Source organism: Falco biarmicus, chromosome 2 (genome assembly GCF_023638135.1).
Source record: "Falco biarmicus isolate bFalBia1 chromosome 2, bFalBia1.pri, whole genome shotgun sequence".
NCBI lineage: Eukaryota > Metazoa > Chordata > Aves > Falconiformes > Falconidae > Falco > Falco biarmicus.
Genome location: NC_079289.1, coordinates 94200656 through 94223522, shown reverse-complemented (window position 1 = coordinate 94223522; position 22867 = coordinate 94200656).

Below are 22867 nucleotides of genomic sequence, written 5' to 3'. Positions count from 1 at the left end.
TCCCCACAAGACCTGCGCCCTCGCTCCAGCCTTAGGAAGCAGCCTGGGGGATGGCGCATCTGCCCTGGTCCTAATGCAGCCCAGCCTTGCCCCGGCCTGCCCTACTCACCGCTGGCACAAGCCGTAATGCAGCGCTGGCGCTGCCGGGGCAGCCCTGGTGGCACCCCTCTGTAACATTTTTCTTCTGTGATGTCACAGGCGTTAGAACGCCTTGGCAACACACCACCCAGCCAGCGGCTGTCATTGCCCTGGCTCTCTGGCCCTGGCAGGACAGAGCTCCTGGGCCTCTAAACCTCCCCACAAGGAGCAGCGGGGGTGGCACAAGGGCGTCCGTGGCTTGCACAGGGAGCGCTAGGCCCAGCTGAGCCCCAGGGATGGGCTCCCGGTCCTGGCTCCCATCACAGCTGCAGCATCTGCAGCATCTGCAGCAGCACAGAGGAACCGCTTGCAGGCACAGAGGCTGCGAGGAAGCAGGGGCCTGCCTTCCGTTCACATCGTCACGGGGCGGAGGAGGAATCACAGCACGCTGCCTGGCAGGCTGTCCACGTGTATGGCGGCGTGTCTCGCCGGCAGGTCCCCAACAGTGCCTTGCTCTGCTGGAAGAATATGCCCAATGGGTGGCCTCAGGGGCACGTGCAGCAGGCGGTCGATGCAATTACCCTTGCAGGCACTCAGGTCTTGGCAGGCGCTGTCCGCTGCCGTGGCTGCATGCAGCCCTGTCAGAACTTTCTTCTTTGGAAGGGCTTGGACAATGCAGCATAGGTACCCATCATCCCCTCCAGCATCTTCCACAACCCTTCACCCGCCACTCGTGGCACTTCTTCAACGACACGACTTGATCTGGCACGGCATTGCGGTGTGCTTTGCCCTGTCACTCATCCTCTTCCCCCTGCGTTTCCTCCTCTGCGGCACTGCTGGAGCTGCCCTGCTGGTTGCCGCTGCCGGAGTCAGCTCTCTCCTTCCTGGGCAGCCAGTAGAGTCCAAAGAGCATGAGCAGAATTTCGGCAGCGGCCCAGAAGTACCAGTTCTGGCAGGCATTGAGGAGCATGTATTCCTGGGTGTGTCTGTGCGGCTCCTGGCTCCCCTCCTCCATCTGGTCCATCAGCCACTTCATCTCCGCGCTCAGCTGCTCCCTGTACTTCTGCATGGGGTCCTGCAAGGCGGTGTCGCTAGAGTCACCTGTCCTCATGGCAGATTGGAGGATGATCAGGGTTGTCAAGATGAGCCTCGCAGCCATGGCCTAGAGGAGGAGGAAGGAGAGAAGGAGCTCCTTGGTGCTGGGTGGGAGGGAGACGGCGGCTGGGGCAGCAAGGTCAGGAGAGGCAGGGGCCCAGGGACGGCTTGGAGAGGGTTTTGCGGGAGCTCGGAGGCAGCAAGAGGAAGGTTGGTGCGCGCTGCAGGGACGGCTGGGAGCACATCCTTGCAGCCCCCCGGGTGCTTGCTGAGGCTGGTAGCCCCAGGCACCTCTGTGCCCAGCCCCGAGGGTGACCCCTGCCCTGGCCAAGATGCTCCCCACAAGACCTGCGCCCTCGCTCCAGCCTTAGGAAGCAGCCTGGGGGATGGCGAATCTGCCCTGGTCCTAATGCAGCCCAGCCTTGCCCCGGCCTGCCCTACTCACCGCTGGCACAAGCCGTAATGCAGCGGCGGCGCTGCCGGGGCAGCCCTGGTGGCACCCCTCTGTAACATTTTTCTTCTGTGATGTCACAGGCGTTAGAACGCCTTGGCAACACACCACCCAGCCAGCGGCTGTCATTGCCCTGGCTCTCTGGCCCTGGCAGGACAGAGCTCCTGGGCCTCTAAACCTCCCCACAAGGAGCAGCGGGGGTGGCACAAGGGCGTCCGTGGCTTGCACAGGGAGCGCTGGGCCCAGCTGAGCCCCAGGGATGGGCTCCCGGTCCTGGCTCCCATCACAGCTGCAGCATCTGCAGCATCTGCAGCAGCACAGAGGAACCGCTTGCAGGCACAGAGGCTGCGAGGAAGCAGGGGCCTGCCTTCCGTTCACATTGTCACGGGGCGGAGGAGGAAGCACAGCACGCTGCCTGGCAGGCTGTCCACGTGGATGGCGGCGTGTCTCGCCGGCAGGTCCCCAACAGTGCCTTGCTCTGCTGGAAGAATATGCCCAATGGGTGGCCTCAGGGGCACGTGCAGCAGGCGGTCGATGCAATTACCCTTGCAGGCACTCAGGTCTTGGCAGGCGCTGTCCGCTGCCGTGGCTGCATGCAGCCCTGTCAGAACTTTCTTCTTTGGAAGGGCTTGGACAATGCAGCATAGGTACCCATCATCCCCTCCAGCATCTTCCACAACCCTTCACCCGCCACTCGTGGCACTTCTTCAACGACACGACTTGATCTGGCACGGCATTGCGGTGTGCTTTGCCCTGTCACTCATCCTCTTCCCCCTGCGTTTCCTCCTCTGCGGCACTGCTGGAGCTGCCCTGCTGGTTGCCGCTGCCGGAGTCAGCTCTCTCCTTCCTGGGCAGCCAGTAGAGTCCAAAGAGCATGAGCAGAATTTCGGCAGCGGCCCAGAAGTACCAGTTCTGGCAGGCATTGAGGAGCATGTATTCCTGGGTGTGTCTGTGCGGCTCCTGGCTCCCCTCCTCCATCTGGTCCATCAGCCACTTCATCTCCGCGCTCAGCTGCTCCCTGTACTTCTGCATGGGGTCCTGCAAGGCCGTTGAACTTGAACTTAACCAAGTACAGGTCGGCCAAAGGCTACGCAATGTGTTTGCATTCTAAAGCTTGCTGGGCATTGGTTACAGGGGGAAGATGTAGCCAAGAGGTAACAATTCCCAACAAAGCGTTGTCCAGGCACTCGAGGACACAGGATTTATTAAAACAAGCAAATTTATGAGCCATTTACGTAGGGGAAAGCCCTCCTGTGCCTCGTGGCAGGAGGAGAATCCCAGCTGCGAGCAGGCACAGAGGCTGCGAGGAAGCAGGGGCCTGCCTTCCGTTCACATCGTCACGGGGCGGAGGAGGAAGCACAGCACGCTGCCTGGCAGGCTGTCCACGTGGATGGCGGCATGTCTCGCCAGCAGGTCCCCAACAGTGCCTTGCTCTGCTGGAAGAATATGCCCAATGGGTGGCCTCAGGGGCACGTGCAGCAGGCGGTCGATGCAATTACCCTTGCAGGCACTCAGGTCTTGGCAGGCGCTGTCCGCTGCCGTGGCTGCATGCAGCCCTGTCAGAACTTTCTTCTTTGGAAGGGCTTGGACAATGCAGCATAGGTACCCATCATCCCCTCCAGCATCTTCCACAACCCTTCACCCGCCACTCGTGGCACTTCTTCAACGACACGACTTGATCTGGCACGGCATTGCGGTGTGCTTTGCCCTGTCACTCATCCTCTTCCCCCTGCGTTTCCTCCTCTGCGGCACTGCTGGAGCTGCCCTGCTGGTTGCCGCTGCCGGAGTCAGCTCTCTCCTTCCTGGGCAGCCAGTAGAGTCCAAAGAGCATGAGCAGAATTTCGGCAGCGGCCCAGAAGTACCAGTTCTGGCAGGCATTGAGGAGCTTGTATTCCTGGGTGTGTCTGTGCGGCTCCTGGCTCCCCTCCTCCATCTGGTCCATCAGCCACTTCATCTCCGCGCTCAGCTGCTCCCTGTACTTCTGCATGGGGTCCTGCAAGGCGGTGTCGCTAGAGTCACCTGTCCTCATGGCAGATTGGAGGATGATCAGGGTTGTCAAGATGAGCCTCGCAGCCATGGCCTAGAGGAGGAGGAAGGAGAGAAGGAGCTCCTTGGTGCTGGGTGGGAGGGAGACGGCGGCTGGGGCAGCAAGGTCAGGAGAGGCAGGGGCCCAGGGACGGCTTGGAGAGGGTTTTGCGGGAGCTCGGAGGCAGCAAGGGGAAGGTTGGTGCACGCTGCAGGGACGGCTGGGAGCACATCCTTGCAGCCCCCCGGGTGCTTGCTGAGGCTGGTAGCCCCAGGCACCTCTGTGCCCAGCCCCGAGGGTGACCCCTGCCCTGGCCAAGATGCTCCCTACAAGACCTGCGCCCTCGCTCCAGCCTTAGGAAGCAGCCTGGGGGATGGCGCATCTGCCCTGGTCCTAATGCAGCCCAGCCTTGCCCCGGCCTGCCCTACTCACCGCTGGCACAAGCCGTAATGCAGCGGTGGCGCTGCCGGGGCAGCCCTGGTGGCACCCCTCTGTAACATTTTTCTTCTGTGATGTCACAGGCGTTAGAACGCCTTGGCAACACACCACCCAGCCAGCGGCTGTCATTGCCCTGGCTCTCTGGCCCTGGCAGGACAGAGCTCCTGGGCCTCTAAACCTCCCCACAAGGAGCAGCGGGGGTGGCACAAGGGCGTCCGTGGCTTGCACAGGGAGCGCTAGGCCCAGCTGAGCCCCAGGGATGGGCTCCCGGTCCTGGCTCCCATCACAGCTGCAGCATCTGCAGCATCTGCAGCAGCACAGAGGAACCGCTTGCAGGCACAGAGGCTGCGAGGAAGCAGGGGCCTGCCTTCCGTTCACATCGTCACGGGGCGGAGGAGGAATCACAGCACACTGCCTGGCAGGTTGTCCACGTGGATGGCGGCGTGTCTCGCCGGCAGGTCCCCAACAGTGCCTTGCTCTGCTGGAAGAATATGCCCAATGGATGGCCTCAGGGGCACGTGCAGCAGGCGGTCGATGCAATTACCCTTGCAGGCACTCAGGTCTTGGCAGGCGCTGTCCGCTGCCGTGGCTGCATGCAGCCCTGTCAGAACTTTCTTCTTTGGAAGGGCTTGGACAATGCAGCATAGGTACCCATCATCCCCTCCAGCATCTTCCACAACCCTTCACCCGCCACTCGTGGCACTTCTTCAACGACACGACTTGATCTGGCACGGCATTGCGGTGTGCTTTGCCCTGTCACTCATCCTCTTCCCCCTGCGTTTCCTCCTCTGCGGCACTGCTGGAGCTGCCCTGCTGGCTGCCGCTGCCGGAGTCAGCTCTCTCCTTCCTGGGCAGCCAGTAGAGTCCAAAGAGCATGAGCAGAATTTCGGCAGCGGCCCAGAAGTACCAGTTCTGGCAGGCATTGAGGAGCATGTGTTCCTGGGTGTGTCTGTGCGGCTCCTGGCTCCCCTCCTCCATCTGGTCCATCAGCCACTTCATCTCCGCGCTCAGCTGCTCCCTGTACTTCTGCATGGGGTCCTGCAAGGCGGTGTCGCTAGAGTCACCTGTCCTCATGGCAGATTGGAGGATGATCAGGGTTGTCAAGATGAGCCTCGCAGCCATGGCCTAGAGGAGGAGGAAGGAGAGAAGGAGCTCCTTGGTGCTGGGTGGGAGGGAGACGGCGGCTGGGGCAGCATGGGCAGGAGAGGCAGGGGCCCAGGGACGGCTCGGAGAGGGTTTTGCGGGAGCTCGGAGGCAGCAAGGGGAAGGTTGGTGCGCGCTGCAGGGACGGCTGGGAGCACATCCTTGCAGCCCCCCGGGTGCTTGCTGAGGCTGGTAGCCCCAGGCACCTCTGTGCCCAGCCCCGAGGGTGACCCCTGCCCTGGCCAAGATGCTCCCCACAAGACCTGCGCCCTCGCTCCAGCCTTAGGAAGCAGCCCGGGGGATGGCGCATCTGCCCTGGTCCTAATGCAGCCCAGCCTTGCCCCGGCCTGCCCTACTCACCGCTGGCACAAGCCGTAATGCAGCGGTGGCGCTGCCGGGGCAGCCCTGGTGGCACCCCTCTGTAACATTTTTCTTCTGTGATGTCACAGGCGTTAGAACGCCTTGGCAACACACCACCCAGCCAGCGGCTGTCATTGCCCTGGCTCTCTGGCCCTGGCAGGACAGAGCTCCCGGGCCTCTAAACCTCCCCACAAGGAGCAGCGGGGGTGGCACAAGGGCGTCCGTGGCTTGCACAGGGAGCGCTAGGCCCAGCTGAGCCCCAGGGATGGGCTCCCGGTCCTGGCTCCCATCACAGCTGCAGCATCTGCAGCATCTGCAGCAGCACAGAGGAACCGCTTGCAGGCACAGAGGCTGCGAGGAAGCAGGGGCCTGCCTTCCGTTCACATCGTCACGGGGCGGAGGAGGAATCACAGCACGCTGCCTGGCAGGTTGTCCACGTGGATGGCGGCGTGTCTCGCCGGCAGGTCCCCAACAGTGCCTTGCTCTGCTGGAAGAATATGCCCAATGGGTGGCCTCAGGGGCACGTGCAGCAGGCGGTCGATGCAATTACCCTTGCAGGCACTCAGGTCTTGGCAGGCGCTGTCCGCTGCCGTGGCTGCATGCAGCCCTGTCAGAACTTTCTTCTTTGGAAGGGCTTGGACAATGCAGCATAGGTACCCATCATCCCCTCCAGCATCTTCCACAACCCTTCACCCGCCACTCGTGGCACTTCTTCAACGACACGACTTGATCTGGCACGGCATTGCGGTGTGCTTTGCCCTGTCACTCATCCTCTTCCCCCTGCGTTTCCTCCTCTGCGGCACTGCTGGAGCTGCCCTGCTGGTTGCCGCTGCCGGAGTCAGCTCTCTCCTTCCTGGGCAGCCAGTAGAGTCCAAAGAGCATGAGCAGAATTTCGGCAGCGGCCCAGAAGTACCAGCTCTGGTAGGCATTGAGGAGCATGTATTCCTGGGTGTGTCTGTGCGGCTCCTGGCTCCCCTGCTCCATCTGGTCCATCAGCCACTTCATCTCCGCGCTCAGCTGCTCCCTGTACTTCTGCATGGGGTCCTGCAAGGCCGTTGAACTTGAACTTAACCAAGTACAGGTCGGCCAAAGGCTACGCAATGTGTTTGCATTCTAAAGCTTGCTGGGCATTGGTTACAGGGGGAAGATGTAGCCAAGAGGTAACAATTCCCAACAAAGCGTTGTCCAGGCACTCGAGGACACAGGATTTATTAAAACAAGCGAATTTATGAGCCCTTTACGTAGGGGAAAGCCCTCCTGTGCCTCGTGGCAGGAGGAGAATCCCAGCTGTGAGCAGGCACAGAGGCTGCGAGGAAGCAGGGGCCTGCCTTCCGTTCACATCGTCACGGGGCGGAGGAGGAATCACAGCACGCTGCCTGGCAGGCTGTCCACGTGGATGGCGGCGTGTCTCGCCGGCAGGTCCCCAACAGTGCCTTGCTCTGCTGGAAGAATATGCCCAATGGGTGGCCTCAGGGGCACGTGCAGCAGGCGGTCGATGCAATTACCCTTGCAGGCACTCAGGTCTTGGCAGGCGCTGTCCGCTGCTGTGGCTGCATGCAGCCCTGTCAGAACTTTCTTCTTTGGAAGGGCTTGGACAATGCAGCATAGGTACCCATCATCCCCTCCAGCATCTTCCACAACCCTTCACCCGCCACTCGTGGCACTTCTTCAACGACACGACTTGATCTGGCACGGCATTGCGGTGTGCTTTGCCCTGTCACTCATCCTCTTCCCCCTGCGTTTCCTCCTCTGCGGCACTGCTGGAGCTGCCCTGCTGGCTGCCGCTGCCGGAGTCAGCTCTCTCCTTCCTGGGCAGCCAGTAGAGTCCAAAGAGCATGAGCAGAATTTCGGCAGCGGCCCAGAAGTACCAGTTCTGGCAGGCATTGAGGAGCATGTATTCCTGGGTGTGTCTGTGCGGCTCCTGGCTCCCCTCCTCCATCTGGTCCATCAGCCACTTCATCTCCGCGCTCAGCTGCTCCCTGTACTTCTGCATGGGGTCCTGCAAGGCGGTGTCGCTAGAGTCACCTGTCCTCATGGCAGATTGGAGGATGATCAGGGTTGTCAAGATGAGCCTCGCAGCCATGGCCTAGAGGAGGAGGAAGGAGAGGAGGAGCTCCTTGGTGCTGGGTGGGAGGGAGACGGCGGCTGGGGCAGCAAGGGCAAGAGAGGCAGGGGCCCAGGGACGGCTCGGAGAGGGTTTTGCGGGAGCTCGGAGGCAGCAAGGGGAAGGTTGGTGCGCGCTGCAGGGACGGCTGGGAGCACATCCTTGCAGCCCCCCGGGTGCTTGCTGAGGCTGGTAGCCCCAGGCACCTCTGTGCCCAGCCCCGAGGGTGACCCCTGCCCTGGCCAAGATGCTCCCCACAAGACCTGCGCCCTCGCTCCAGCCTTAGGAAGCAGCCTGGGGGATGGCGCATCTGCCCTGGTCCTAATGCAGCCCAGCCTTGCCCCGGCCTGCCCTACTCACCGCTGGCACAAGCCGTAATGCAGCGGTGGCGCTGCCGGGGCAGCCCTGGTGGCACCCCTCTGTAACATTTTTCTTCTGTGATGTCACAGGCGTTAGAACGCCTTGGCAACACACCACCCAGCCAGCGGCTGTCATTGCCCTGGCTCTCTGGCCCTGGCAGGACAGAGCTCCCGGGCCTCTAAACCTCCCCGCAAGGAGCAGCGGGGGTGGCACAAGGGCGTCCGTGGCTTGCACAGGGAGCGCTAGGCCCAGCTGAGCCCCAGGGATGGGCTCCCGGTCCTGGCTCCCATCACAGCTGCAGCATCTGCAGCATCTGCAGCAGCACAGAGGAACTGCTTGCAGGCACAGAGGCTGCGAGGAAGCAGGGGCCTGCCTTCCGTTCACATCGTCACGGGGCGGAGGAGGAATCACAGCACACTGCCTGGCAGGTTGTCCATGTGGATGGCGGCGTGTCTCGCCGGCCGGTCCCCAACAGTGCCTTGCTCTGCTGGAAGAATATGCCCAATGGGTGGCCTCAGGGGCACGTGCAGCAGGCGGTCGATGCAATTACCCTTGCAGGCACTCAGGTCTTGGCAGGCGCTGTCCGCTGCCGTGGCTGCATGCAGCCCTGTCAGAACTTTCTTCTTTGGAAGGGCTTGGACAATGCAGCATAGGTACCCATCATCCCCTCCAGCATCTTCCACAACCCTTCACCCGCCACTCGTGGCACTTCTTCAACGACACGACTTGATCTGGCACGGCATTGCGGTGTGCTTTGCCCTGTCACTCATCCTCTTCCCCCTGCGTTTCCTCCTCTGCGGCACTGCTGGAGCTGCCCTGCTGGTTGCCGCTGCCGGAGTCAGCTCTCTCCTTCCTGGGCAGCCAGTAGAGTCCAAAGAGCATGAGCAGAATTTCAGCAGCGGCCCAGAAGTACCAGTTCTGGCAGGCATTGAGGAGCATGTATTCCTGGGTGTGTCTGTGCGGCTCCTGGCTCCCCTGCTCCATCTGGTCCATCAGCCACTTCATCTCCGCGCTCAGCTGCTCCCTGTACTTCTGCATGGGGTCCTGCAAGGCCGTTGAACTTGAACTTAACCAAGTACAGGTCGGCCAAAGGCTACGCAATGTGTTTGCATTCTAAAGCTTGCTGGGCATTGGTTACAGGGGGAAGATGTAGCCAAGAGGTAACAATTCCCAACAAAGCGTTGTCCAGGCACTCGAGGACACAGGATTTATTAAAACAAGCAAATTTATGAGCCCTTTACGTAGGGGAAAGCCCTCCTGTGCCTCGTGGCAGGAGGAGAATCCCAGCTGTGAGCAGGCACAGAGGCTGCGAGGAAGCAGGGGCCTGCCTTCCGTTCACATCGTCACGGGGCGGAGGAGGAATCACAGCACGCTGCCTGGCAGGCTGTCCACGTGGATGGCGGCGTGTCTCGCCGGCAGGTCCCCAACAGTGCCTTGCTCTGCTGGAAGAATATGCCCAATGGGTGGCCTCAGGGGCACGTGCAGCAGGCGGTCGATGCAATTACCCTTGCAGGCACTCAGGTCTTGGCAGGCGCTGTCCGCTGCCGTGGCTGCATGCAGCCCTGTCAGAACTTTCTTCTTTGGAAGGGCTTGGACAATGCAGCATAGGTACCCATCATCCCCTCCAGCATCTTCCACAACCCTTCACCCGCCACTCGTGGCACTTCTTCAACGACACGACTTGATCTGGCACGGCATTGCGGTGTGCTTTGCCCTGTCACTCATCCTCTTCCCCCTGCGTTTCCTCCTCTGCGGCACTGCTGGAGCTGCCCTGCTGGTTGCCGCTGCCGGAGTCAGCTCTCTCCTTCCTGGGCAGCCAGTAGAGTCCAAAGAGCATGAGCAGAATTTCGGCAGCGGCCCAGAAGTACCAGCTCTGGCAGGCATTGAGGAGCATGTATTCCTGGGTGTGTCTGTGCGGCTCCTGGCTCCCCTGCTCCATCTGGTCCATCAGCCACTTCATCTCCGCGCTCAGCTGCTCCCTGTACTTCTGCATGGGGTCCTGCAAGGCCGTTGAACTTGAACTTAACCAAGTACAGGTCGGCCAAAGGCTACGCAATGTGTTTGCATTCTAAAGCTTGCTGGGCATTGGTTACAGGGGGAAGATGTAGCCAAGAGGTAACAATTCCCAACAAAGCGTTGTCCAGGCACTCGAGGACACAGGATTTATTAAAACAAGCAAATTTATGAGCCCTTTACGTAGGGGAAAGCCCTCCTGTGCCTCGTGGCAGGAGGAGAATCCCAGCTGTGAGCAGGCACAGAGGCTGCGAGGAAGCAGGGGCCTGCCTTCCGTTCACATCGTCACGGGGCGGAGGAGGAATCACAGCACGCTGCCTGGCAGGCTGTCCACGTGGATGGCGGCGTGTCTCGCCGGCAGGTCCCCAACAGTGCCTTGCTCTGCTGGAAGAATATGCCCAATGGGTGGCCTCAGGGGCACGTGCAGCAGGCGGTCGATGCAATTACCCTTGCAGGCACTCAGGTCTTGGCAGGCGCTGTCCGCTGCCGTGGCTGCATGCAGCCCTGTCAGAACTTTCTTCTTTGGAAGGGCTTGGACAATGCAGCATAGGTACCCATCATCCCCTCCAGCATCTTCCACAACCCTTCACCCGCCACTCGTGGCACTTCTTCAACGACACGACTTGATCTGGCACGGCATTGCGGTGTGCTTTGCCCTGTCACTCATCCTCTTCCCCCTGCGTTTCCTCCTCTGCGGCACTGCTGGAGCTGCCCTGCTGGTTGCCGCTGCCGGAGTCAGCTCTCTCCTTCCTGGGCAGCCAGTAGAGTCCAAAGAGCATGAGCAGAATTTCGGCAGCGGCCCAGAAGTACCAGCTCTGGCAGGCATTGAGGAGCATGTATTCCTGGGTGTGTCTGTGCGGCTCCTGGCTCCCCTGCTCCATCTGGTCCATCAGCCACTTCATCTCCGCGCTCAGCTGCTCCCTGTACTTCTGCATGGGGTCCTGCAAGGCCGTTGAACTTGAACTTAACCAAGTACAGGTCGGCCAAAGGCTACGCAATGTGTTTGCATTCTAAAGCTTGCTGGGCATTGGTTACAGGGGGAAGATGTAGCCAAGAGGTAACAATTCCCAACAAAGCGTTGTCCAGGCACTCGAGGACACAGGATTTATTAAAACAAGCAAATTTATGAGCCCTTTACGTAGGGGAAAGCCCTCCTGTGCCTCGTGGCAGGAGGAGAATCCCAGCTGTGAGCAGGCACAGAGGCTGCGAGGAAGCAGGGGCCTGCCTTCCGTTCACATCGTCACGGGGCGGAGGAGGAATCACAGCACGCTGCCTGGCAGGCTGTCCACGTGGATGGCGGCGTGTCTCGCCGGCAGGTCCCCAACAGTGCCTTGCTCTGCTGGAAGAATATGCCCAATGGGTGGCCTCAGGGGCACGTGCAGCAGGCGGTCGATGCAATTACCCTTGCAGGCACTCAGGTCTTGGCAGGCGCTGTCCGCTGCCGTGGCTGCATGCAGCCCTGTCAGAACTTTCTTCTTTGGAAGGGCTTGGACAATGCAGCATAGGTACCCATCATCCCCTCCAGCATCTTCCACAACCCTTCACCCGCCACTCGTGGCACTTCTTCAACGACACGACTTGATCTGGCACGGCATTGCGGTGTGCTTTGCCCTGTCACTCATCCTCTTCCCCCTGCGTTTCCTCCTCTGCGGCACTGCTGGAGCTGCCCTGCTGGCTGCCGCTGCCGGAGTCAGCTCTCTCCTTCCTGGGCAGCCAGTAGAGTCCAAAGAGCATGAGCAGAATTTCGGCAGCGGCCCAGAAGTACCAGTTCTGGCAGGCATTGAGGAGCATGTATTCCTGGGTGTGTCTGTGCGGCTCCTGGCTCCCCTCCTCCATCTGGTCCATCAGCCACTTCATCTCCGCGCTCAGCTGCTCCCTGTACTTCTGCATGGGGTCCTGCAAGGCGGTGTCGCTAGAGTCACCTGTCCTCATGGCAGATTGGAGGATGATCAGGGTTGTCAAGATGAGCCTCGCAGCCATGGCCTAGAGGAGGAGGAAGGAGAGGAGGAGCTCCTTGGTGCTGGGTGGGAGGGAGACGGCGGCTGGGGCAGCAAGGGCAAGAGAGGCAGGGGCCCAGGGACGGCTCGGAGAGGGTTTTGCGGGAGCTCGGAGGCAGCAAGGGGAAGGTTGGTGCGCGCTGCAGGGACGGCTGGGAGCACATCCTTGCAGCCCCCCGGGTGCTTGCTGAGGCTGGTAGCCCCAGGCACCTCTGTGCCCAGCCCCGAGGGTGACCCCTGCCCTGGCCAAGATGCTCCCCACAAGACCTGCGCCCTCGCTCCAGCCTTAGGAAGCAGCCTGGGGGATGGCGCATCTGCCCTGGTCCTAATGCAGCCCAGCCTTGCCCCGGCCTGCCCTACTCACCGCTGGCACAAGCCGTAATGCAGCGGTGGCGCTGCCGGGGCAGCCCTGGTGGCACCCCTCTGTAACATTTTTCTTCTGTGATGTCACAGGCGTTAGAACGCCTTGGCAACACACCACCCAGCCAGCGGCTGTCATTGCCCTGGCTCTCTGGCCCTGGCAGGACAGAGCTCCCGGGCCTCTAAACCTCCCCACAAGGAGCAGCGGGGGTGGCACAAGGGCGTCCGTGGCTTGCACAGAGAGCGCTAGGCCCAGCTGAGCCCCAGGGATGGGCTCCCGGTCCTGGCTCCCATCACAGCTGCAGCATCTGCAGCATCTGCAGCAGCACAGAGGAACCGCTTGCAGGCACAGAGGCTGCGAGGAAGCAGGGGCCTGCCTTCCGTTCACATCGTCACGTGCGGAGGAGGAATCACAGCACACTGCCTGGCAGGTTGTCCACGTGGATGGCGGCGTGTCTCGCCGGCAGGTCCCCAACAGTGCCTTGCTCTGCTGGAAGAATATGCCCAATGGGTGGCCTCAGGGGCACGTGCAGCAGGCGGTCGATGCAATTACCCTTGCAGGCACTCAGGTCTTGGCAGGCGCTGTCCGCTGCCGTGGCTGCATGCAGCCCTGTCAGAACTTTCTTCTTTGGAAGGGCTTGGACAATGCAGCATAGGTACCCATCATCCCCTCCAGCATCTTCCACAACCCTTCACCCGCCACTCGTGGCACTTCTTCAACGACACGACTTGATCTGGCACGGCATTGCGGTGTGCTTTGCCCTGTCACTCATCCTCTTCCCCCTGCGTTTCCTCCTCTGCGGCACTGCTGGAGCTGCCCTGCTGGTTGCCGCTGCCGGAGTCAGCTCTCTCCTTCCTGGGCAGCCAGTAGAGTCCAAAGAGCATGAGCAGAATTTCGGCAGCGGCCCAGAAGTACCAGCTCTGGCAGGCATTGAGGAGCATGTATTCCTGGGTGTGTCTGTGCGGCTCCTGGCTCCCCTGCTCCATCTGGTCCATCAGCCACTTCATCTCCGCGCTCAGCTGCTCCCTGTACTTCTGCATGGGGTCCTGCAAGGCCGTTGAACTTGAACTTAACCAAGTACAGGTCGGCCAAAGGCTACGCAATGTGTTTGCATTCTAAAGCTTGCTGGGCATTGGTTACAGGGGGAAGATGTAGCCAAGAGGTAACAATTCCCAACAAAGCGTTGTCCAGGCACTCGAGGACACAGGATTTATTAAAACAAGCAAATTTATGAGCCATTTACGTAGGGGAAAGCCCTCCTGTGCCTCGTGGCAGGAGGAGAATCCCAGCTGCGAGCAGGCACAGAGGCTGCGAGGAAGCAGGGGCCTGCCTTCCGTTCACATCGTCACGGGGCGGAGGAGGAAGCACAGCACGCTGCCTGGCAGGCTGTCCACGTGGATGGCGGCATGTCTCGCCAGCAGGTCCCCAACAGTGCCTTGCTCTGCTGGAAGAATATGCCCAATGGGTGGCCTCAGGGGCACGTGCAGCAGGCGGTCGATGCAATTACCCTTGCAGGCACTCAGGTCTTGGCAGGCGCTGTCCGCTGCCGTGGCTGCATGCAGCCCTGTCAGAACTTTCTTCTTTGGAAGGGCTTGGACAATGCAGCATAGGTACCCATCATCCCCTCCAGCATCTTCCACAACCCTTCACCCGCCACTCGTGGCACTTCTTCAACGACACGACTTGATCTGGCACGGCATTGCGGTGTGCTTTGCCCTGTCACTCATCCTCTTCCCCCTGCGTTTCCTCGTCTGCGGCACTGCTGGAGCTGCCCTGCTGGTTGCCGCTGCCGGAGTCAGCTCTCTCCTTCCTGGGCAGCCAGTAGAGTCCAAAGAGCATGAGCAGAATTTCGGCAGCGGCCCAGAAGTACCAGTTCTGGCAGGCATTGAGGAGCTTGTATTCCTGGGTGTGTCTGTGCGGCTCCTGGCTCCCCTCCTCCATCTGGTCCATCAGCCACTTCATCTCCGCGCTCAGCTGCTCCCTGTACTTCTGCATGGGGTCCTGCAAGGCGGTGTCGCTAGAGTCACCTGTCCTCATGGCAGATTGGAGGATGATCAGGGTTGTCAAGATGAGCCTCGCAGCCATGGCCTAGAGGAGGAGGAAGGAGAGAAGGAGCTCCTTGGTGCTGGGTGGGAGGGAGACGGCGGCTGGGGCAGCAAGGTCAGGAGAGGCAGGGGCCCAGGGACGGCTTGGAGAGGGTTTTGCGGGAGCTCGGAGGCAGCAAGGGGAAGGTTGGTGCACGCTGCAGGGACGGCTGGGAGCACATCCTTGCAGCCCCCCGGGTGCTTGCTGAGGCTGGTAGCCCCAGGCACCTCTGTGCCCAGCCCCGAGGGTGACCCCTGCCCTGGCCAAGATGCTCCCTACAAGACCTGCGCCCTCGCTCCAGCCTTAGGAAGCAGCCTGGGGGATGGCGCATCTGCCCTGGTCCTAATGCAGCCCAGCCTTGCCCCGGCCTGCCCTACTCACCGCTGGCACAAGCCGTAATGCAGCGGTGGCGCTGCCGGGGCAGCCCTGGTGGCACCCCTCTGTAACATTTTTCTTCTGTGATGTCACAGGCGTTAGAACGCCTTGGCAACACACCACCCAGCCAGCGGCTGTCATTGCCCTGGCTCTCTGGCCCTGGCAGGACAGAGCTCCTGGGCCTCTAAACCTGCCCACAAGGAGCAGCGGGGGTGGCACAAGGGCGTCCGTGGCTTGCACAGGGAGCGCTAGGCCCAGCTGAGCCCCAGGGATGGGCTCCCGGTCCTGGCTCCCATCACAGCTGCAGCATCTGCAGCATCTGCAGCAGCACAGAGGAACCGCTTGCAGGCACAGAGGCTGCGAGGAAGCAGGGGCCTGCCTTCCGTTCACATCGTCACGGGGCGGAGGAGGAATCACAGCACACTGCCTGGCAGGTTGTCCACGTGGATGGCGGCGTGTCTCGCCGGCAGGTCCCCAACAGTGCCTTGCTCTGCTGGAAGAATATGCCCAATGGATGGCCTCAGGGGCACGTGCAGCAGGCGGTCGATGCAATTACCCTTGCAGGCACTCAGGTCTTGGCAGGCGCTGTCCGCTGCCGTGGCTGCATGCAGCCCTGTCAGAACTTTCTTCTTTGGAAGGGCTTGGACAATGCAGCATAGGTACCCATCATCCCCTCCAGCATCTTCCACAACCCTTCACCCGCCACTCGTGGCACTTCTTCAACGACACGACTTGATCTGGCACGGCATTGCGGTGTGCTTTGCCCTGTCACTCATCCTCTTCCCCCTGCGTTTCCTCCTCTGCGGCACTGCTGGAGCTGCCCTGCTGGCTGCCGCTGCCGGAGTCAGCTCTCTCCTTCCTGGGCAGCCAGTAGAGTCCAAAGAGCATGAGCAGAATTTCGGCAGCGGCCCAGAAGTACCAGTTCTGGCAGGCATTGAGGAGCATGTGTTCCTGGGTGTGTCTGTGCGGCTCCTGGCTCCCCTCCTCCATCTGGTCCATCAGCCACTTCATCTCCGCGCTCAGCTGCTCCCTGTACTTCTGCATGGGGTCCTGCAAGGCGGTGTCGCTAGAGTCACCTGTCCTCATGGCAGATTGGAGGATGATCAGGGTTGTCAAGATGAGCCTCGCAGCCATGGCCTAGAGGAGGAGGAAGGAGAGGAGGAGCTCCTTGGTGCTGGGTGGGAGGGAGACGGCGGCTGGGGCAGCAAGGGCAGGAGAGGCAGGGGCCCAGGGACGGCTCGGAGAGGGTTTTGCGGGAGCTCGGAGGCAGCAAGGGGAAGGTTGGTGCGCGCTGCAGGGACGGCTGGGAGCACATCCTTGCAGCCCCCCGGGTGCTTGCTGAGGCTGGTAGCCCCAGGCACCTCTGTGCCCAGCCCCGAGGGTGACCCCTGCCCTGGCCAAGATGCTCCCCACAAGACCTGCGCCCTCGCTCCAGCCTTAGGAAGCAGCCTGGGGGATGGCGCATCTGCCCTGGTCCTAATGCAGCCCAGCCTTGCCCCGGCCTGCCCTACTCACCGCTGGCACAAGCCGTAATGCAGCGGTGGCGCTGCCGGGGCAGCCCTGGTGGCACCCCTCTGTAACATTTTTCTTCTGTGATGTCACAGGCGTTAGAACGTCTTGGCAACACACCACCCAGCCAGCGGCTGTCATTGCCCTGGCTCTCTGGCCCTGGCAGGACAGAGCTCCCGGGCCTCTAAACCTCCCCACAAGGAGCAGCGGGGGTGGCACAAGGGCGTCCGTGGCTTGCACAGGGAGCGCTAGGCCCAGCTGAGCCCCAGGGATGGGCTCCCGGTCCTGGCTCCCATCACAGCTGCAGCATCTGCAGCATCTGCAGCAGCACAGAGGAACCGCTTGCAGGCACAGAGGCTGCGAGGAAGCAGGGGCCTGCCTTCCGTTCACATCGTCACGGGGCGGAGGAGGAATCACAGCACACTGCCTGGCAGGTTGTCCACGTGGATGGCGGCGTATCTCGCCGGCCGGTCCCCAACAGTGCCTTGCTCTGCTGGAAGAATATGCCCAATGGGTGGCCTCAGGGGCACGTGCAGCAGGCGGTCGATGCAATTACCCTTGCAGGCACTCAGGTCTTGGCAGGCGCTGTCCGCTGCCGTGGCTGCATGCAGCCCTGTCAGAACTTTCTTCTTTGGAAGGGCTTGGACAATGCAGCATAGGTACCCATCATCCCCTCCAGCATCTTCCACAACCCTTCACCCGCCACTCGTGGCACTTCTTCAACGACACGACTTGATCTGGCACGGCATTGCGGTGTGCTTTGCCCTGTCACTCATCCTCTTCCCCCTGCGTTTCCTCGTCTGCGGCACTGCTGGAGCTGCCCTGCTGGTTGCCGCTGCCGGAGTCAGCTCTCTCCTTCCTGGGCAGCCAGTAGAGTCCAAAGAGCATGAGCAGAATTTCGGCAGCGGCCCAGAAGTACCAGCTCTGGCAGGCATTGAGGAGCATGTATTCCTGGGTGTGTCTGTGCGGCTCCTGGCTCCCCTCCTCCATCTGGTCCATCAGCCACTTCATCTCCGCGCTCAGCTGCTCCCTGTACTTCTGCATGGGGTCCTGCAAGGCGGTGTCGCTAGAGTCACCTGTCCTCATGGCAGATTGGAGGATGATCAGGGTTGTCAAGATGAGCCTCGCAGCCATGGCCTAGAGGAGGAGGAAGGAGAGAAGGAGCTCCTTGGTGCTGGGTGGGAGGGAGACGGCGGCTGGGGCAGCATGGGCAGGAGAGGCAGGGGCCCAGGGACGGCTCGGAGAGGGTATGAGGGAGCTCGGAGGCAGCAAGGGGAAGGTTGGTGCGCGCTGCAGGGACGGCTGGGAGCACATCCTTGCAGCCCCCCGGGTGCTTGCTGAGGCTGGTAGCCCCAGGCACCTCTGTGCCCAGCCCCGAGGGTGACCCCTGCCCTGGCCAAGATGCTCCCCACAAGACCTGCGCCCTCGCTCCAGCCTTAGGAAGCAGCCCGGGGGATGGCGCATCTGCCCTGGTCCTAATGCAGCCCAGCCTTGCCCCGGCCTGCCCTACTCACCGCTGGCACAAGCCGTAATGCAGCGGTGGCGCTGCCGGGGCAGCCCTGGTGGCACCCCTCTGTAACATTTTTCTTCTGTGATGTCACAGGCGTTAGAACGCCTTGGCAACACACCACCCAGCCAGCGGCTGTCATTGCCCTGGCTCTCTGGCCCTGGCAGGACAGAGCTCCCGGGCCTCTAAACCTCCCCACAAGGAGCAGCGGGGGTGGCACAAGGGCGTCCGTGGCTTGCACAGGGAGCGCTAGGCCCAGCTGAGCCCCAGGGATGGGCTCCCGGTCCTGGCTCCCATCACAGCTGCAGCATCTGCAGCATCTGCAGCAGCACAGAGGAACCGCTTGCAGGCACAGAGGCTGCGAGGAAGCAGGGGCCTGCCTTCCGTTCACATCGTCACGGGGCGGAGGAGGAATCACAGCACGCTGCCTGGCAGGTTGTCCACGTGGATGGCGGCGTGTCTCGCCGGCAGGTCCCCAACAGTGCCTTGCTCTGCTGGAAGAATATGCCCAATGGGTGGCCTCAGGGGCACGTGCAGCAGGCGGTCGATGCAATTACCCTTGCAGGCACTCAGGTCTTGGCAGGCGCTGTCCGCTGCCGTGGCTGCATGCAGCCCTGTCAGAACTTTCTTCTTTGGAAGGGCTTGGACAATGCAGCATAGGTACCCATCATCCCCTCCAGCATCTTCCACAACCCTTCACCCGCCACTCGTGGCACTTCTTCAACGACACGACTTGATCTGGCACGGCATTGCGGTGTGCTTTGCCCTGTCACTCATCCTCTTCCCCCTGCGTTTCCTCGTCTGCGGCACTGCTGGAGCTGCCCTGCTGGTTGCCGCTGCCGGAGTCAGCTCTCTCCTTCCTGGGCAGCCAGTAGAGTCCAAAGAGCATGAGCAGAATTTCGGCAGCGGCCCAGAAGTACCAGCTCTGGCAGGCATTGAGGAGCATGTATTCCTGGGTGTGTCTGTGCGGCTCCTGGCTCCCCTGCTCCATCTGGTCCATCAGCCACTTCATCTCCGCGCTCAGCTGCTCCCTGTACTTCTGCATGGGGTCCTGCAAGGCCGTTGAACTTGAACTTAACCAAGTACAGGTCGGCCAAAGGCTACGCAATGTGTTTGCATTCTAAAGCTTGCTGGGCATTGGTTACAGGGGGAAGATGTAGCCAAGAGGTAACAATTCCCAACAAAGCGTTGTCCAGGCACTCGAGGACACAGGATTTATTAAAACAAGCAAATTTATGAGCCCTTTACGTAGGGGAAAGCCCTCCTGTGCCTCGTGGCAGGAGGAGAATCCCAGCTGTGAGCAGGCACAGAGGCTGCGAGGAAGCAGGGGCCTGCCTTCCGTTCACATCGTCACGGGGCGGAGGAGGAATCACAGCACGCTGCCTGGCAGGCTGTCCACGTGGATGGCGGCGTGTCTCGCCGGCAGGTCCCCAACAGTGCCTTGCTCTGCTGGAAGAATATGCCCAATGGGTGGCCTCAGGGGCACGTGCAGCAGGCGGTCGATGCAATTACCCTTGCAGGCACTCAGGTCTTGGCAGGCGCTGTCCGCTGCCGTGGCTGCATGCAGCCCTGTCAGAACTTTCTTCTTTGGAAGGGCTTGGACAATGCAGCATAGGTACCCATCATCCCCTCCAGCATCTTCCACAACCCTTCACCCGCCACTCGTGGCACTTCTTCAACGACACGACTTGATCTGGCACGGCATTGCGGTGTGCTTTGCCCTGTCACTCATCCTCTTCCCCCTGCGTTTCCTCCTCTGCGGCACTGCTGGAGCTGCCCTGCTGGCTGCCGCTGCCGGAGTCAGCTCTCTCCTTCCTGGGCAGCCAGTAGAGTCCAAAGAGCATGAGCAGAATTTCGGCAGCGGCCCAGAAGTACCAGTTCTGGCAGGCATTGAGGAGCATGTATTCCTGGGTGTGTCTGTGCGGCTCCTGGCTCCCCTCCTCCATCTGGTCCATCAGCCACTTCATCTCCGCGCTCAGCTGCTCCCTGTACTTCTGCATGGGGTCCTGCAAGGCGGTGTCGCTAGAGTCACCTGTCCTCATGGCAGATTGGAGGATGATCAGGGTTGTCAAGATGAGCCTCGCAGCCATGGCCTAGAGGAGGAGGAAGGAGAGGAGGAGCTCCTTGGTGCTGGGTGGGAGGGAGACGGCGGCTGGGGCAGCAAGGGCAAGAGAGGCAGGGGCCCAGGGACGGCTCGGAGAGGGTTTTGCGGGAGCTCGGAGGCAGCAAGGGGAAGGTTGGTGCGCGCTGCAGGGACGGCTGGGAGCACATCCTTGCAGCCCCCCGGGTGCTTGCTGAGGCTGGTAGCCCCAGGCACCTCTGTGCCCAGCCCCGAGGGTGACCCCTGCCCTGGCCAAGATGCTCCCCACAAGACCTGCGCCCTCGCTCCAGCCTTAGGAAGCAGCCTGGGGGATGGCGCATCTGCCCTGGTCCTAATGCAGCCCAGCCTTGCCCCGGCCTGCCCTACTCACCGCTGGCACAAGCCGTAATGCAGCGGTGGCGCTGCCGGGGCAGCCCTGGTGGCACCCCTCTGTAACATTTTTCTTCTGTGATGTCACAGGCGTTAGAACGCCTTGGCAACACACCACCCAGCCAGCGGCTGTCATTGCCCTGGCTCTCTGGCCCTGGCAGGACAGAGCTCCCGGGCCTCTAAACCTCCCCACAAGGAGCAGCGGGGGTGGCACAAGGGCGTCCGTGGCTTGCACAGGGAGCGCTAGGCCCAGCTGAGCCCCAGGGATGGGCTCCCGGTCCTGGCTCCCATCACAGCTGCAGCATCTGCAGCATCTGCAGCAGCACAGAGGAACCGCTTGCAGGCACAGAGGCTGCGAGGAAGCAGGGGCCTGCCTTCCGTTCACATCGTCACAGGGCGGAGGAGGAATCACAGCACACTGCCTGGCAGGTTGTCCACGTGGATGGCGGCGTGTCTCGCCGGCCGGTCCCCAACAGTGCCTTGCTCTGCTGGAAGAATATGCCCAATGGGTGGCCTCAGGGGCACGTGCAGCAGGCGGTCGATGCAATTACCCTTGCAGGCACTCAGGTCTTGGCAGGCGCTGTCCGCTGCCGTGGCTGCATGCAGCCCTGTCAGAACTTTCTTCTTTGGAAGGGCTTGGACAATGCAGCATAGGTACCCATCATCCCCTCCAGCATCTTCCACAACCCTTCACCCGCCACTCGTGGCACTTCTTCAACGACACGACTTGATCTGGCACGGCATTGCGGTGTGCTTTGCCCTGTCACTCATCCTCTTCCCCCTGCGTTTCCTCCTCTGCGGCACTGCTGGAGCTGCCCTGCTGGTTGCCGCTGCCGGAGTCAGCTCTCTCCTTCCTGGGCAGCCAGTAGAGTCCAAAGAGCATGAGCAGAATTTCGGCAGCGGCCCAGAAGTACCAGCTCTGGCAGGCATTGAGGAGCATGTATTCCTGGGTGTGTCTGTGCGGCTCCTGGCTCCCCTGCTCCATCTGGTCCATCAGCCACTTCATCTCCGCGCTCAGCTGCTCCCTGTACTTCTGCATGGGGTCCTGCAAGGCCGTTGAACTTGAACTTAACCAAGTACAGGTCGGCCAAAGGCTACGCAATGTGTTTGCATTCTAAAGCTTGCTGGGCATTGGTTACAGGGGGAAGATGTAGCCAAGAGGTAACAATTCCCAACAAAGCGTTGTCCAGGCACTCGAGGACACAGGATTTATTAAACCAAGCAAATTTATGAGCCCTTTACGTAGGGGAAAGCCCTCCTGTGCCTCGTGGCAGGAGGAGAATCCCAGCTGTGAGCAGGCACAGAGGCTGCGAGGAAGCAGGGGCCTGCCTTCCGTTCACATCGTCACGGGGCGGAGGAGGAATCACAGCACGCTGCCTGGCAGGCTGTCCACGTGGATGGCGGCGTGTCTCGCCGGCAGGTCCCCAACAGTGCCTTGCTCTGCTGGAAGAATATGCCCAATGGGTGGCCTCAGGGGCACGTGCAGCAGGCGGTCGATGCAATTACCCTTGCAGGCACTCAGGTCTTGGCAGGCGCTGTCCGCTGCCGTGGCTGCATGCAGCCCTGTCAGAACTTTCTTCTTTGGAAGGGCTTGGACAATGCAGCATAGGTACCCATCATCCCCTCCAGCATCTTCCACAACCCTTCACCCGCCACTCGTGGCACTTCTTCAACGACACGACTTGATCTGGCACGGCATTGCGGTGTGCTTTGCCCTGTCACTCATCCTCTTCCCCCTGCGTTTCCTCCTCTGCGGCACTGCTGGAGCTGCCCTGCTGGTTGCCGCTGCCGGAGTCAGCTCTCTCCTTCCTGGGCAGCCAGTAGAGTCCAAAGAGCATGAGCAGAATTTCGGCAGCGGCCCAGAAGTACCAGTTCTGGCAGGCATTGAGGAGCATGTATTCCTGGGTGTGTCTGTGCGGCTCCTGGCTCCCCTGCTCCATCTGGTCCATCAGCCACTTCATCTCCGCGCTCAGCTGCTCCCTGTACTTCTGCATGGGGTCCTGCAAGGCCGTTGAACTTGAACTTAACCAAGTACAGGTCGGCCAAAGGCTACGCAATGTGTTTGCATTCTAAAGCTTGCTGGGCATTGGTTACAGGGGGAAGATGTAGCCAAGAGGTAACAATTCCCAACAAAGCGTTGTCCAGGCACTCGAGGACACAGGATTTATTAAAACAAGCAAATTTATGAGCCCTTTACGTAGGGGAAAGCCCTCCTGTGCCTCGTGGCAGGAGGAGAATCCCAGCTGTGAGCAGGCACAGAGGCTGCGAGGAAGCAGGGGCCTGCCTTCCGTTCACATCGTCACGGGGCGGAGGAGGAATCACAGCACGCTGCCTGGCAGGCTGTCCACGTGGATGGCGGCGTGTCTCGCCGGCAGGTCCCCAACAGTGCCTTGCTCTGCTGGAAGAATATGCCCAATGGGTGGCCTCAGGGGCACGTGCAGCAGGCGGTCGATGCAATTACCCTTGCAGGCACTCAGGTCTTGGCAGGCGCTGTC